The sequence below is a fragment of the Rhinatrema bivittatum genome, chromosome 2, assembly GCF_901001135.1.
Source record: "Rhinatrema bivittatum chromosome 2, aRhiBiv1.1, whole genome shotgun sequence".
Lineage (NCBI taxonomy): Eukaryota > Metazoa > Chordata > Amphibia > Gymnophiona > Rhinatrematidae > Rhinatrema > Rhinatrema bivittatum.
This window is the reverse complement of record NC_042616.1, coordinates 26,904,805-26,918,203: the sequence shown is the minus strand read 5'-3', so window position 1 is coordinate 26,918,203 and position 13,399 is coordinate 26,904,805. Positions and strand designations below refer to the sequence as shown.

At 49.8% G+C, this 13,399-nt stretch overlaps 1 protein-coding gene across 1 annotated transcript in view; it reads right to left on the bottom strand.

The window, feature by feature from the left end:
* Nucleotides 1-13,399, bottom strand: part of LOC115083720 (zinc finger protein 271-like) — a 41,744-nt gene that overhangs the window by 3,905 nt on the left and 24,440 nt on the right.

Below are 13,399 nucleotides of genomic sequence, written 5' to 3'. Positions count from 1 at the left end.
TATTTTCTCCTACTCCATATCTGGAGTAAGTGATCCCAAAGTCTTAAAAGTGAAAATAGTGACTGGATGGGGGGATTTAGGCTGAAGAGCCAGGAGGGTCTTGATGATCTGCAGGTAAAGTGGACAAACTGGTAGACTAATTGTAAAAATTGGTAATTTCATTGCCACGCTCCAGATAGAAAATCTCACGATTTACGCTTGTAAAAGTCGACTTATAGAGGGTAAACACATCTAAAATGTGTGTGTTTCACATATCACTTTAAAATTAGAAGTAAAAATATACGGGTATACCAACTGCACCCACTTATCTGGTTAAATCCTGACTTATCTAGTCAAGTTGCAGCTTTGCTGTACTTAGTCAGATAATTCCAAGTTATTCAGCCAAGCAGTGGCATTTATCTGGACACATTTTGAATTATCTGGTTAAAAGGCAAAAGTGGGCTTTTAGCCTTAAAATGCTGCTGATCCGACACAATCACACAGCTAGGTAAGTTTAAAAAAGAAAGTGCTACTTATCCAAATGTGTGATTATTTTTCTATTATGGAAAAATAGAAGAATAAAATTACAAACTAGGTGAAAATTTACAAAATTTGCAAACTAGGTGAAAATGGAGAAATTACTTACCTGATAATTTTGTTTTCCTTAGTGTAGACAGATGGACTCAGGACCAATGGGTATAGTGTACTCCTGATAGCAGCTGGAGACGGATCAGATCTCAATCTGACGTCAGCCCCTAGTACATATACCCCTGCAGGAAGTGCAGCTCCTCAGTATTCTCCTCGAAAAGCAATTGTGGATATATGTATTGATTGATTAATTTGAATAACTTGATTAACTTCATAACTTGAATAACAATTAATTTGAACTGGTTGAATTGGTTATAGCTGGAGACCGCCAGTGCCCTTCAACCGAGAAACGCTGACACCCGGTTTAGGATGGGTGTTCTAGTTGGAGAAAACATGGTTTTCCCGTGAATCACTCACTGTCGGTGATGTCACTCGAGAATTCCATGAATAACGGCAGCCGTGGGAGGGATGCTGAGTTAATCTGTCTACACTAAGGAAAACAAAATTATCAGGTAAGTAATTTCTCCATTTCCCAGCGTGTAGCAGATGGACTCAGGACCAATGGGATGTATAAAAGCTACTCCCGTACCGGGTGGGAGGCTGCCCGTGACCCACTTAGTACTGCCCTTGCAAATGCTGTGTCCTCCCGAGCCTGACCATCCAAGCGGTATAACCTGGAGAAGGTGTGGATGGAGGACCATGTCGCCGCCCGACAGATCTCGGCGGGTGACAGCATCTTGGTTTCCGCCCAGGACACTGCCTGGGCTCTAGTGGAATGGCCCTTGACTTGTAAAGGCGGTGGCTTGCCTGCTTCTTTTATCCAGCGGGCTATGGTTGCTCGCGAGGCCGTTTCCCCTTGCTTCTTCCCGCTGTGAAGGACGAATAGATGGTCTGTCTTTCGTACGAATTCTGACCTTTCCAGGTATCAGACTAGGAGTCTGCTGACGTTGAGATGGCGTAGACTGCGAGACTCTTCTGAATTCTTATGCTCATCTGGCGATGGTAGTGAGATGGTTTGGTTGAGACAGAAGTGAGACATCACTTTGGGGAGGAATGACGGAACTGTGCGTAACTCGATGGTTCCCGGGGTGAGTCTGAGGAACGGCTTCTGGCAGCACCAGTGCTTGTAGCTCGGCGATACGACGGGCCCGAACAGACTGCCACCAGGAAGGCTGTCTTCAATGTTAATAGTCTGAGAGACAGGCCGCGAAGAGGTCTGAAGGAGGCTCCTGCTAAGAAATCTTGGACCATGTTGAGGTTCCAAAGAGGCACCGGCCACTTTAGGGATGGTCGGATCTGCTTGACTCCTTTCAGAAAGCGGGAAACATCCGGGTGAGAGGCCAGGCTGCCACTCTCGCTCTTGGTTCCATAGCATGACAATGCGGCCACCTGTACATAGATGGAGTTGAAAGACAATCCCTTCTGTAGTCCATTCTGCAGGAATTCCAAAATCGCAGGAATTTTGACTGAGCGTGGAACGATGTCGTGGTCCTCGCATCAGGCTTCAAATACTCTCCAAATCCCTATGTATGTTAGGGATGTGGAGAACTTGCATGCTCAGAGTAGGGTGTCAATTACTGCCCCCGAGTATCCGCTCTTCCTCAGGTGAGTCCTCTCAATGGCCAGACCGTAAGAGAGAATAGAGCTGGATCCTCATGGAGGATCGGTCCTTGTTGGAGCAGGTCTTTGTGTGGAGGTAGCGGGAGGGGTCTCCCTGTCAGCAGTCTTTGCATGTCTGCGTACCACGGTCTTCTTGGCCAGTCCGGAGCCACTAGAAGTACTGGTCCCCTGTAGTGTTCTATCTTGTGAATGATTGCGTTCAATTGGGGCCACGGCGGGAAGGCGGATAACAGTCTCCTGTGGCCAGTTCTGTACCAGGGTATCGATTCCCTGGGACTGGGGTTCCCGCCTGCGGCTGAAGAAGCTGGGCACTTGGGCGTTGGACCGGTTTGCCAGGAGGTCCTTGGTTGGTGTTCCATCCTTACATACAACTCCTTTCCACTAGCAAGTTATACTCTCAAATAACTATCGTAGTCAAATTTCAATCCAAAAACTCAAACAGAAGATATGAAGATGAACAGCAATATCTCATCTCCAAATAATCAACCCATGTCCTCTAAGAAACATTCAACACAAAAGAAACATACATCTTCGAAACCTCTGCACAAAGTAAAACATCCAATCAACAACAAAAACAACACACATATCCAACTCTCAAGCTATATGCTTCTCTCATTCATACTTGTCAATACTCGTTCAATAATAAAAAAATATCCCTCTATTCAATGACCTACTCATTGACCACAAACCAGATTTCATTGCAATTACGGAAACCTGGCTCAAAAAGACAGACTCCGTTCTAATAAACCAACTATCCAACCAGGATTAAAACACCTTTTCAATTCCCAGAAAAAATAAAAAAGGAGGTGGCTTAATGCTTATCTCTAAAAAAAAAAAAAGCCTTCAACTAACACTTCGTCCATCTAACATTCCTCCACCATTTGAAATTGCTTTATATGATTCACCAAAACTTCAAATATGCCTCATTTACTGTCCTCCAGGAACACTCGATAAAAACTGCTCCCCTCTAATTGAATATATCATGAATAACATCTCCCTCAACAAACCCATCATCATCCTTGGTGACTTCAACCTTCATTTCAACTCACCCACCCACTCAAAAACCTGCCAAACTATCATTGATGCACTATCAACTCTAAAGCTAGAACAAATAATCCAATCTCCAACTCATAAAGCAGGTCACACAATTGACCTCATCTTGTCAACACTGAAATCTGGAATCAAACTCTACTCACACCACAAAGATACCCTGGTCTGACCACCACCTAATCCAAGCTAACTTACATTCCAACCTCAACCTTGAAGCTCATCAAATCCCACCCCAAACAAGATATCCTACTGTCCACCATTCAACATAGAACTTTTACAAAAAACTCTTCAATCCGAATTAAGCAACATTAATCTATCAAACTCCGAGAATGCAACTTCATCATGGCTAAATATTACAAAAACGTTGCTGACATCAATCCCATTATTACCAAAGACAAAACAACAACCCAAACGCAACAACCAATGGTATAACAAAATATCAGAACAGCCAACGTTATACTCAGGAAAAAGAAAGAGAATGGAGAAAAAACAAAAATACAACCACACTAAATAATTATCGGATCAACTTAGCTCAATATAAAAATATCATCAACAATGCGAAAAAGGAATTCTTCTCCAACAAAATCTCCAAATTTCATCATAACCCCAGAATGTTATTCGCAATAGTTCAGAAACTTACTAAAACCACCCAAGAGTCTATGTGTACCAAACACGGAAGCGATGACTTTGCTGATTTCTTCAACAACAAAATATCTCATCTAATCCAATCCAACATAACCAACAACATCCAGAACACCAAACTTAACACCAAGATAACCTCATCATGGTCTAACATTGATACCGCCTCCACTCTTGAAATTCAATCTATAATAAATAAAATGAACCCCGCCAGCCATCCAATAGACAACATCCCAATAACAACCCTCAAAACAATGGAACCCACCATTTCTAAAACCATCACCAAAATCGTCAATTTATCACTGACTGAAGGTAATTACCCCAAATGCCTCAAATCTGCTGTTATCAAACCAATCCTTAAAAAGAGCAACCTAGATCCTGAAATCCTTACCAACTACCGCCCCATATCAAACCTTTCGTTCATAGCCAAAACCATTGAAAAAGTCGTACACACTCAACTAGACGACTATCTTGAGACAAACAGCATCCTGCCTCCATCCCAATATGGATTTAGAAAAAACCTAAACACAGAATCTCTCATCTCCCTAAATGACATTGTTATAAGAGGCTTTGACAAAGGTGAAAAATACTTGCTCATACTCCTTGACCTCTCAGCCGCCTTCGACACAGTAAACCACAATATGCTGTTGGAGCGACTAACCCAAATTGGCTTAACTGGCATCACCTAACAATGGTTTTCTTCCTATCTATCTGATCGAACATACCAAGTGTTAATCAATAACAACCCATCAAAAATGATCAACCTCAACACTGGAGTCCCCCAAGGAGCTTTATCCGCCACCCTTTTCAACATATACCTTCTCCCCATCTGCCAACTACTAAAAGAAGATGGAATCACACATTTCCTCTATGCTGATGACATTCAGCTTCTAATTCCCATACAAAATTCAATCGAAGACACCTACAAGAAAACCTCAGATCTACTTATTTCAATCAAACATCTCCTAAATTCTCTGAAACTCATTATCAATTTCGACAAAACTGAAATACTACTCATGGACAAAAAACCCCATCCAACTCCACCACCCCTGACAATACTAGACAAACAAATGAAATCTATACACCCTACCACCCACACCAGAAACCTCAGAATTATCATTGATAAAGAACTTTCTTTCAAGAACCACATTTCAAATAAAACTAAAGAAGGATATCACAGACTCCTAACCCTAAGACATCTAAAACCATTTCTCAACCCTTACGATTTCAGAACTGTCCTTCAACTACTTATTTTCTCCACCTTAGACTATTGCAACTCATTACTAATTGGAATACCTTTTTCAACCCTCAAACCACTCCAAATTCTGCAGAACTCAGCTGCCAGAGTCCTAACAGGAACAAAAAGAAGTGAACACATAATGCCCATATTGACCTCACTTCACTGGCTCCCTATTAAAGCACGTATTGCTTACAAATCAATGACCATCATTCACAAAATTCTAAACAAACAATGCTCATCAAGGTCTAAACACCCTAAACATAATTCCTCAAAATCCTCCAAGAAACCTACGCTCTAATAACTCAGGTTACCTAAACATCCCCCCCCATCAGAGATGCGCATCTAGCAACAACAAGAGAAAGAGCCTTTTCCATTGCCTCCCCTAAACTTTGGAACACCCTACCTAAAGACCCGAGAACCCAGCACAACCTAAAAACATTCAAAAAAGATCTAAAAACACAGTAATGTTTCGCAAATTCTACACTGACCCTCATACGTCTGATCATCCCAACTCTCAATTGAACTCTCATCTATAAACCTCTTAATACCTTCTCTCCAACCTGAACCTTCATACCCTCCCTCATCCAACTTAAGAATGCTTTCTGGACTTGAAATGTTTAATTTCTGTTAATGTTCACATTGTTATACTGTTGCACAACTGCTAAGAAAAAATGTATACTTTGTAAACCGTTATGATGGCTCTACCGAATGATGGTATATAAAACTCAAACAAACAAATAAATAAATAAATAAATAAATTGGAATGCTGTGGTCGACAGCCTCCATTCTCCTGGGTCTAGACTTTCTCTGCTGAGGTAATCCGCAGTAACATTGCCTTTCCCCGCGATGTGGACGGCCGAGATCTCTTGAAGATTCGCTTCCACCCATGCCACTGGGGGTCTATTTCCAGAGACACCTGTTGGCTTATGGTTCCTCCCTGACGGTTGATGTAGGCCACTGTTGTGGCATTGTCCAACAATACTCTGACTGATTTGTCTCGGAGTCTGTGACCGAACCATAGGCAGGCTAGTCTGACTGCCCGGGCTTCTAGGCGATTGATGTTCCATCCAGACTCTTCTTTGTTCCATTGCCCTTGGGCGGTTAGCTCCTGGCAGTGTGCTCCCCATCCTCGTAGGCTGGCTTCCGGGGTGAGCAGGATCCAGGTTGGTGAGAATAATCTCACTCCCTGGCTCAGATGGCCTTCTTGTAGCCACCATCGTAGTTGGGTCCGAACTTTGTCCAGGAGCTGAAGACGTATGGTGTAGTTTTGGGATAAAGGATTCCATCGTGATAGTAAGCGCTGTAGGGGGTCTCATGTGAGCTCTTGCCCATGGCACTACTTCCAGTGTGGATGCCATGAGGCCAAGGACTTGTAGATAGTCCCATGCTGTGGGGCGAAGCTCGCTCAACAGGGTTCGTAACTGGGTCATCAGTTTTTATCTCCTTGTCGGTGTCAGGATGACCTTGTCCTGTTTGGTGTCGAACCGGACTCCCAAGTATTTTAGAGATTGGGAGGGCTGCAGACAGCTCTTGTTTGTGTTGACCACCCACCCGAGGCTCTCCAGTAGAGTTTTGACTCTGTTGGTTGCCTGGTGGCTTTCCTCTGGGGATTTCGCCCTGATCAGCCAATCGTCTAGATAAGGTTGTACGAGGATTCCTTCCTTCCTCAGTGTCGCCGCCACTACCACTATGATCTTGGTGAACGTCTAGGGTGCTGTGGCTAACCCGAATGGTAGTGCCCGGAACTGGTAGTGACGGTCCAGGATCGTGAAGCATAGAAAACGCTGATGCTCTTGATGGATCGGAATGTGTAGGTAGGCTTCCAACAGATCCAGGGATGTAAGGAACTCTCCCGGTTGTATCGCCCTTATTACCGATCATAGGGTTTCCATGCGGAAGCGAGGAATCTTCAGATGACGGTTGACCAACTTGAGGCCCAGAATGGGCCTGAACCTTCCTTCTTTCTTGGGAACGATAAAATAGATGGAATAATTTCCAGTATTTATTTGTTGTGGAGGCACCGGTGTTACAGCCTCTAAGGCTAGCAATCTGGTCAGAGTAGCTTCCACTGCCATCCTCTTGGAAGGGTCGTGGCAGGGGGATTCTACAAACTTGTCCGGAGGGAGGTGGTGGAAATCCAGGTAATATCCCTCTTGAATGATGGATAGGACCCACTTGTCTGAAGTTATCTCGACCCATCTTTGTAGAATAGGGCAAGTCTGCCCCCTATGGCTTCTTCCTTTGGATGGGTCGGCTGATTTTCATTGTGGGGTGCGACTGGGGCCTGGACCCGAGCTGGTTCCCCTTTTGATGTGCTTGTTCCAAAAGGACTGGCTCCTGCCTGCGGGGCGAGCCGCTTGATATGTGAAGCGCTGTGATCCTCTGCCCCTGGAAGTTCGAGGGAAGGGTCGCTGGTTTCTCTTATTCCTGTCCTCTGGTAGCCGCAGCAGAGGGGATTCGCCCCATTTGTTTGCTAGTTTCTCTAGTTCGCTTCCGAACAGGAGGGTTCCCTTGAAAGGCATCCTTGTGAGTTTCGTTTTGGAAGATGCATCGGCTGACCAGCTTCGGAGCCAGAGTTGTCTTCTGGCTGCCACGGCTGATGACACTCCTCTAGCTGCGGTGCGCACCAGATCAGAAGCGGCATCAGTGAGGAATGATACTGCTGGTTCCAGGACTTCCCCGGGAGTGTTGTTCCTGGTCTGTGATAAGCAGGCGCGTGTCACCGTGGCACAACAGGCCGCGATCTTTAGAGACATAGCGGAGAAGTCAAAGGACTGTTCCCTGTACGTACCAGGATCAGTCCAGGACACCTGGGTTGTGACTCCGCCCCAGTAGATGGAGACAGACTAAAACTTGTGGGCGGAGCCATATATGCCCCTGTGCCAGTCACAGCCCCTCAGTCTTACTCTGTCTCCAGTAGATGGTGCAGGTTTGGTCACAGCCCTGGTTCCCTGAGATTTTTAGTGGTCAGGCTTGTTTGGTTTAGTTTAGTTTTAAAAAGGAAAATTTTGAAGTTAAGGATTTCTTTCTATTTTTGGATTCCCGCTGGTCCTGCCTCCCAGGGGGGTTGCAAGGTTCTGAAGGGACCATCCCCCCCTGGTTGAGGCCGCTGCTAGGGTCGAGGGCCCGCCTTTTGTAGTAGCAGCGTCGGGGGTGACACCGGGGAGCCCGGTTCACTCACCCCCGCTGGAACAGAGGCCTCAGGACCGTGGACAGCGGCAGCAGTTTAAAAAAAAAAAAAAAGGTTTGATTTTTTATTTTTGCGGCGGCTCCTTTTGGTTAGTGCCGGCTCTCCGTTCCTTCGGGGGGGGGGGGGCTGTTTGGCGCGCGTCCGCTTCAATTTCATTTAATTAATTTAATTACTTTAATTTTTCTTCCTCCTCACTCGCGCGGCTCGCGGCTAGCCGAGAAGCTCTGTTTGCCGCGCCTGTGGCTCGGCCCGAGCGCGGCTGTCTGGGGACGGCATTTGCTCTGTTTGTGTTTCTGGCGGCAAGGGGTCGTCCGGGGGCGCTCCGGGGGCCCGGGCGCCGCGATTGCCGCCGCGCGAATCTTCCGTCTCTGCAGGCCCGGGGGACCCGTTCCCGCTCAGCACGGGAGTGGCGGCCATTTTAGTTGCAGGCAGGGAAACCACGAGGGAGGCAGCTGGAGATGGCGGCGTGCCTCCCGCGTTTTCCCCGCAACAGCGGCCCGCGGGGGGTGCCCCCGGGGGAGCTGGATCTCGTGCGCGCTCCGGTTCAGGAGAGTCCAGTTCCGGGTCTTCTTACTCGGATTTCGCACTGATGTTGCGCAAAAAAAAAAAAAAAAAAAAAATTTTAAATGTAAGCGGTGAGGTAAATCGAGGAAGTCAGGCGCAGCGAAAGGGTCTGGCATGTCAGCCAGATCCCGGAAGAGGAAGTCCACGGGCCCGGATGGGGGCGCCGTACGACGCAGCCGTCCCTTGCGGGGTGTCCCGCAGGACACGGACTCCAGCTCCTCTTCTCCAGGGGAGGATGACCTGGCCGAGGAGCCCCTGGGGGGGCTGATGGTGCGCCGGATGAAGGTCCTTCTCAGCCAGCGGCGGGAAAAGGTAACCCGGCCGTCGAGGGGGACGACCCTAAGGTGGTCCGCTTGTTCCGTAGGGAGGAACTGTCCCCTCTTATCCCGGCTATACTTCAGGAGCTGGGGGTGGAGGCACCTGCGGTGGTTCCCAGACAAGGAGCTAATATGGACCCAGTGCTGCTGGGTCTCACGGGGCCAGCAGTAGCGTTTCCGTTCATCTTCATGGCTCCGGACATCCTATTCCGGGAGTGGGACACTCCGGAGCTGGGCCTAAAGGTCAGCAAGGCCATGGATAGGCTCTACCCGTTGCCTGAAGAGGCACTGGAACTGCTCCGTCTGCCGAAGGTGGATTCGGCGGTGTCCGCAGTGACGAAGAGGTCGACGATTCCTGTTACGGGAGCCACGGCTCTCAAGGATATACAAGACAGGAAGCTGGAGGTACAGCTGAAGAAAATTTTTGAGATGTCCGTGCTAGGGGTCCGTGCAGCCATCTGTAGTAATTTCGCTATGCGGGGCCAGCCTGTGCGGGGCGCAGATTCTGCAGGCTAACGCAGGACTCTCGGAAGGGGAGTCCAGGCAAGCTGATCAGCTTGAGGCGGCGATTGCTTATAGTGCTGATGCTCTCCGTGATCTCCTTCGTACCTCGGCTAGATCCATGGTTTCGGCGGTGTCGGCCCGTCTGCTCCTCTGGCTTCGCAACTGGGTGGCGGACGGATCATCCAAGGCCCATCTAGGGGCCCTGCCGTCCAAAGGAAAGTGGTTGTTTGGCAAGGAGTTGCAGAATAGGGCTTCGGCTGCCGGAGGATCGGTCTAGGTCTCGGTCTTTCTTTCTCGGGCCGTTCCCGCTTTCACGGCGGCAGGAGATTCCCGTCCGCAGAGGGCCGCTGGCTCTTCTTACCGTTTGGGGCCCTCACGGTCGTCCTCTTGGTCCCAGTCCTTTCGAGGGAAAAGATTCGGCCGTCAGGGGGGAGCCCCGGGGAGCGCGGGGCCCCAAATCCTCCCATGAGATGCGGCCGGTCCATCCCTCGCAGCAGCTGCGGTCGTTCGTCCCAAAAGTGGGAGCTCGGCTGCAGTTGTTTGCCGAGGAATGGGCCAAAATAACGTCGGACCAGTGGGTACTCGATGTGATAAATCACGGTTACGCGTTAGATTTTGCACGGACCCCATTCGACAAGTTCCTGGTGTCATCATGCATTCCATAAAGCGCGCAGCGGTAAGGGGGAACCCTCCAACGCCTGCAATCCTTAGGAGCAATTTCCCCCGTGCCCATAGGGCAGCAGGGCCTCGGCCGTTACTCCATTTACTTCATCGTGCCAAAGAAGGACGGCACCGCAAGGCCAATTTTGGATCTGAAAGGTGTAAACAGATGCCTTCGCATTCCACGCTTCAAAATGGAGACAATTCGGTCGGTAATTGCCTCGGTCTGGCCCGGCGAATTCCTGACATCCTTGGATTTCACGGAGGCATACCTTCATATCGACATCCAGCCGTTCTACCATCGGTTCCTCCGGTTCTGTACCCTGGGCCGACATTATCAGTTCCGGGCCCTTCCCTTCGGCCTGGCCACGGCTCCCCGGACATTCACCAAGGTGATGGTGGTGGTCGCAGCTCAGCTTCGGAGGGAGGGGTTGCTGGTACACCCCTACTTGGACGATTGGCTGATTCGAGCCAAATCCGAGACTCAGTGCCGGCAGGCAGTCAACAGGGTTCTCGCCCTCTTGCAATCCCTGGGATGGGTGGGGAACCTCAGCAAGAGTCACCTAGTTCCCACTCAGTCTCTGGAGTACCTGTTCGATGCCAGGAAGGGCAAAGTGTTTCTGTCTATGGACAGGGTTCGCAAGCTTTAGTGTCAGGTGCGCCGATTGTTGTCTCTTCGGCTACCACTGGTCTCCGATTATCTGACGGTTTTGGGTTCTATGGCTTCCACTCTAGCATTGGTCCCTTGGGCCTTTGCTCATCTGCGTCCTTTGCAATCAGCGTTGCTTTCCCGTTGGAAGCCGGTGTCGGAGGAGTTTCATCTGCCACTTCCGCTTACGGATCAGGCACGGGCCAGCCTCCGCTGGTGGCTAGAGGCAGACCATTTGACTTGTGGAGTGTCCCTCCTAGTGCCCAACTGGACGGTGGTAACCACGGATGCCAGTCTCTCCGGCTGGGGAGCAGTCTGTCTGGGCAGGTGGCCCTCGACCCAGACTCAGTGGTCCATCAATCATCTGGAGACCCGGGCGGTGGGTTGGGCCCTACAGTCCTTTCTGCCGTTGATACGGGGAAAGGCGGTTCGAGTGTTGTCGGATAATGCCACCACCGTATCCTACATCAATCGCCAGGGGGGAACGAGAAGTCCTCTCGTGGCAGAAGAGGCGCAGCTCTTGCTAGCTTGGGCGGAGCGCAACCTCAGCGACCTAGCAGCGTCTCACATTGCCGGGGTCGACAACGTTCAGGCGGATTTTCTCAGCCGTCATCATCTGGTTCCCAGAGAGTGGGACCTGGCGCCGGAGGCTTTTCATCTCGTCTGCCAAAAGTGGGGGACGCCTCATATGGACCTCATGGCCATCTGGCAGAAGGCCAAGGCGCCCAGGTTTTACAGCCGTCGGAGGGAGAGAGGGACCGAAGGCGTCGACGCGTTGGTCCTTCCTTGGTCGACGAATGTCTTGCTGTACGTGTTCCCTCCTTGGCCGATGATCGGCAAGATTCTTCGGCGCATCGAATTGCATCCGGCAAGTGTGATCTTAGTAGCGCCAGAATGGCCGCGGCGACCATGGTTCGCAGACCTCATCCAGTTGTCGATAGCGTCTCCCCTTCGCCTTCAGGGGTTGCCGGGCCTCCTCCGTCGAGGCCCCGTTTGTTCGGCGATTGCGGATCACTTCTGTCTCGCAGCATGGCTTTTGAGAGGCAGCGCTTGAAGAGGAAAGGTTATTCGGATGCGGTAGTCGCTACGTTGTTGCGGGCCAGAAAGCCGTCTACCTCTATGGCTTATGTTCGCGTCTGGGTAGTCTTCGATGAATGGTGCGCGGAGCGCAATGTGGATCCTACCGCGGCTCCCGTATCCGATATGCTTTCATTTTCTGCAGGCCGGCTTGGCTAAAGGCCTATCGTACAGTACCCTTAGAGTCCAGGTGGCGGCTCTTAGGTGTCTGAGGGGCAAGGGGCACAGGGGCTCCTTGGTTCTGCATCCCGATGTTGCGCGTTTTCTCAGGGGGGCTAAACATCTTCGTCCTCCATTACGCCATCCCTGTCCGTCATGGAATCTCAATTGGGTACTCTCCGCGTTGTGCTCGTCTCCTTTTGAGCCCATTACCCGGGCAACTCCTTCTTTCTTGCCCAAGGTGGTTTCGGCGTTCCACGTGAATCAGTCCATTGAGCTTCCAGCTTTTCCCATTCACGATGCGTCGCTGCCACAGATGCAGGAGTTGCAGAGGTTGGAGGTCCGGAGGGCGGTTCTTCACTATCTGGAGGTCACCAATCCATTCCGAGTCACGGATCATCTCTTGTTTTGTTCTCAGGCCCAATGCGTGGGGGTCCGGCTTCCCGGGCTACGGTTGCGCGCTAGCTCAAGGAGGCCATTGGTTCGGCATACATAGTTCGAGGAAAGTCTGTGCCGCTGGGTCTCCGAGCACATTCTACCCGTGCCCACGCTGCTTCCGGGGCAGAGTCTTCTCAGGTGTCGCCCCCAAGAGATTTGCAGGGCGGCTACTTGGAAGTCGTTGCATACCTTTACACGTCATTACCGGCTGGATGTTCAGGACACTGCCGGGGGTTTTGGAGAGAGGGTACTCCGTGCGGGACTCTCAGCTTCCCACCCTCGGTAAGTTAGCTCTGGTACATCCCAGGTGTCCTGGACTGATCCTGGTACGAACAGGGAAAGGAAAATTAGTTTCTTACCTGATAATTTTCGTTCCTGTAGTACCAAGGATCAGTCCAGGATCCCGCCCCAGCTGCTCTGGAGAATCGGAGAGTCCGCTCGTTGAGTTGTTTGGTTGCTGTTTCTCGTTTTGAGGGGGTTTTTTGGACATGGCTCCCGTTGGGGATGGGTTATGTAGTTAGTTTACCTGTCCTATGCTACTTTGACATTACGTAAGACTGAGGGGCTGTGACTGGCACAGGGACATATATGGCTCCGCCCACAAGTTTTAGTCTGTCTCCATCTACTGGTGCGGAGTCACAACCCAGGTGTCCTGGACTGATCCTTGGTACTACAGGAACGAAAATTATCAGGTAAGAAACTAATTTTCCTTTTGAGGATGGATG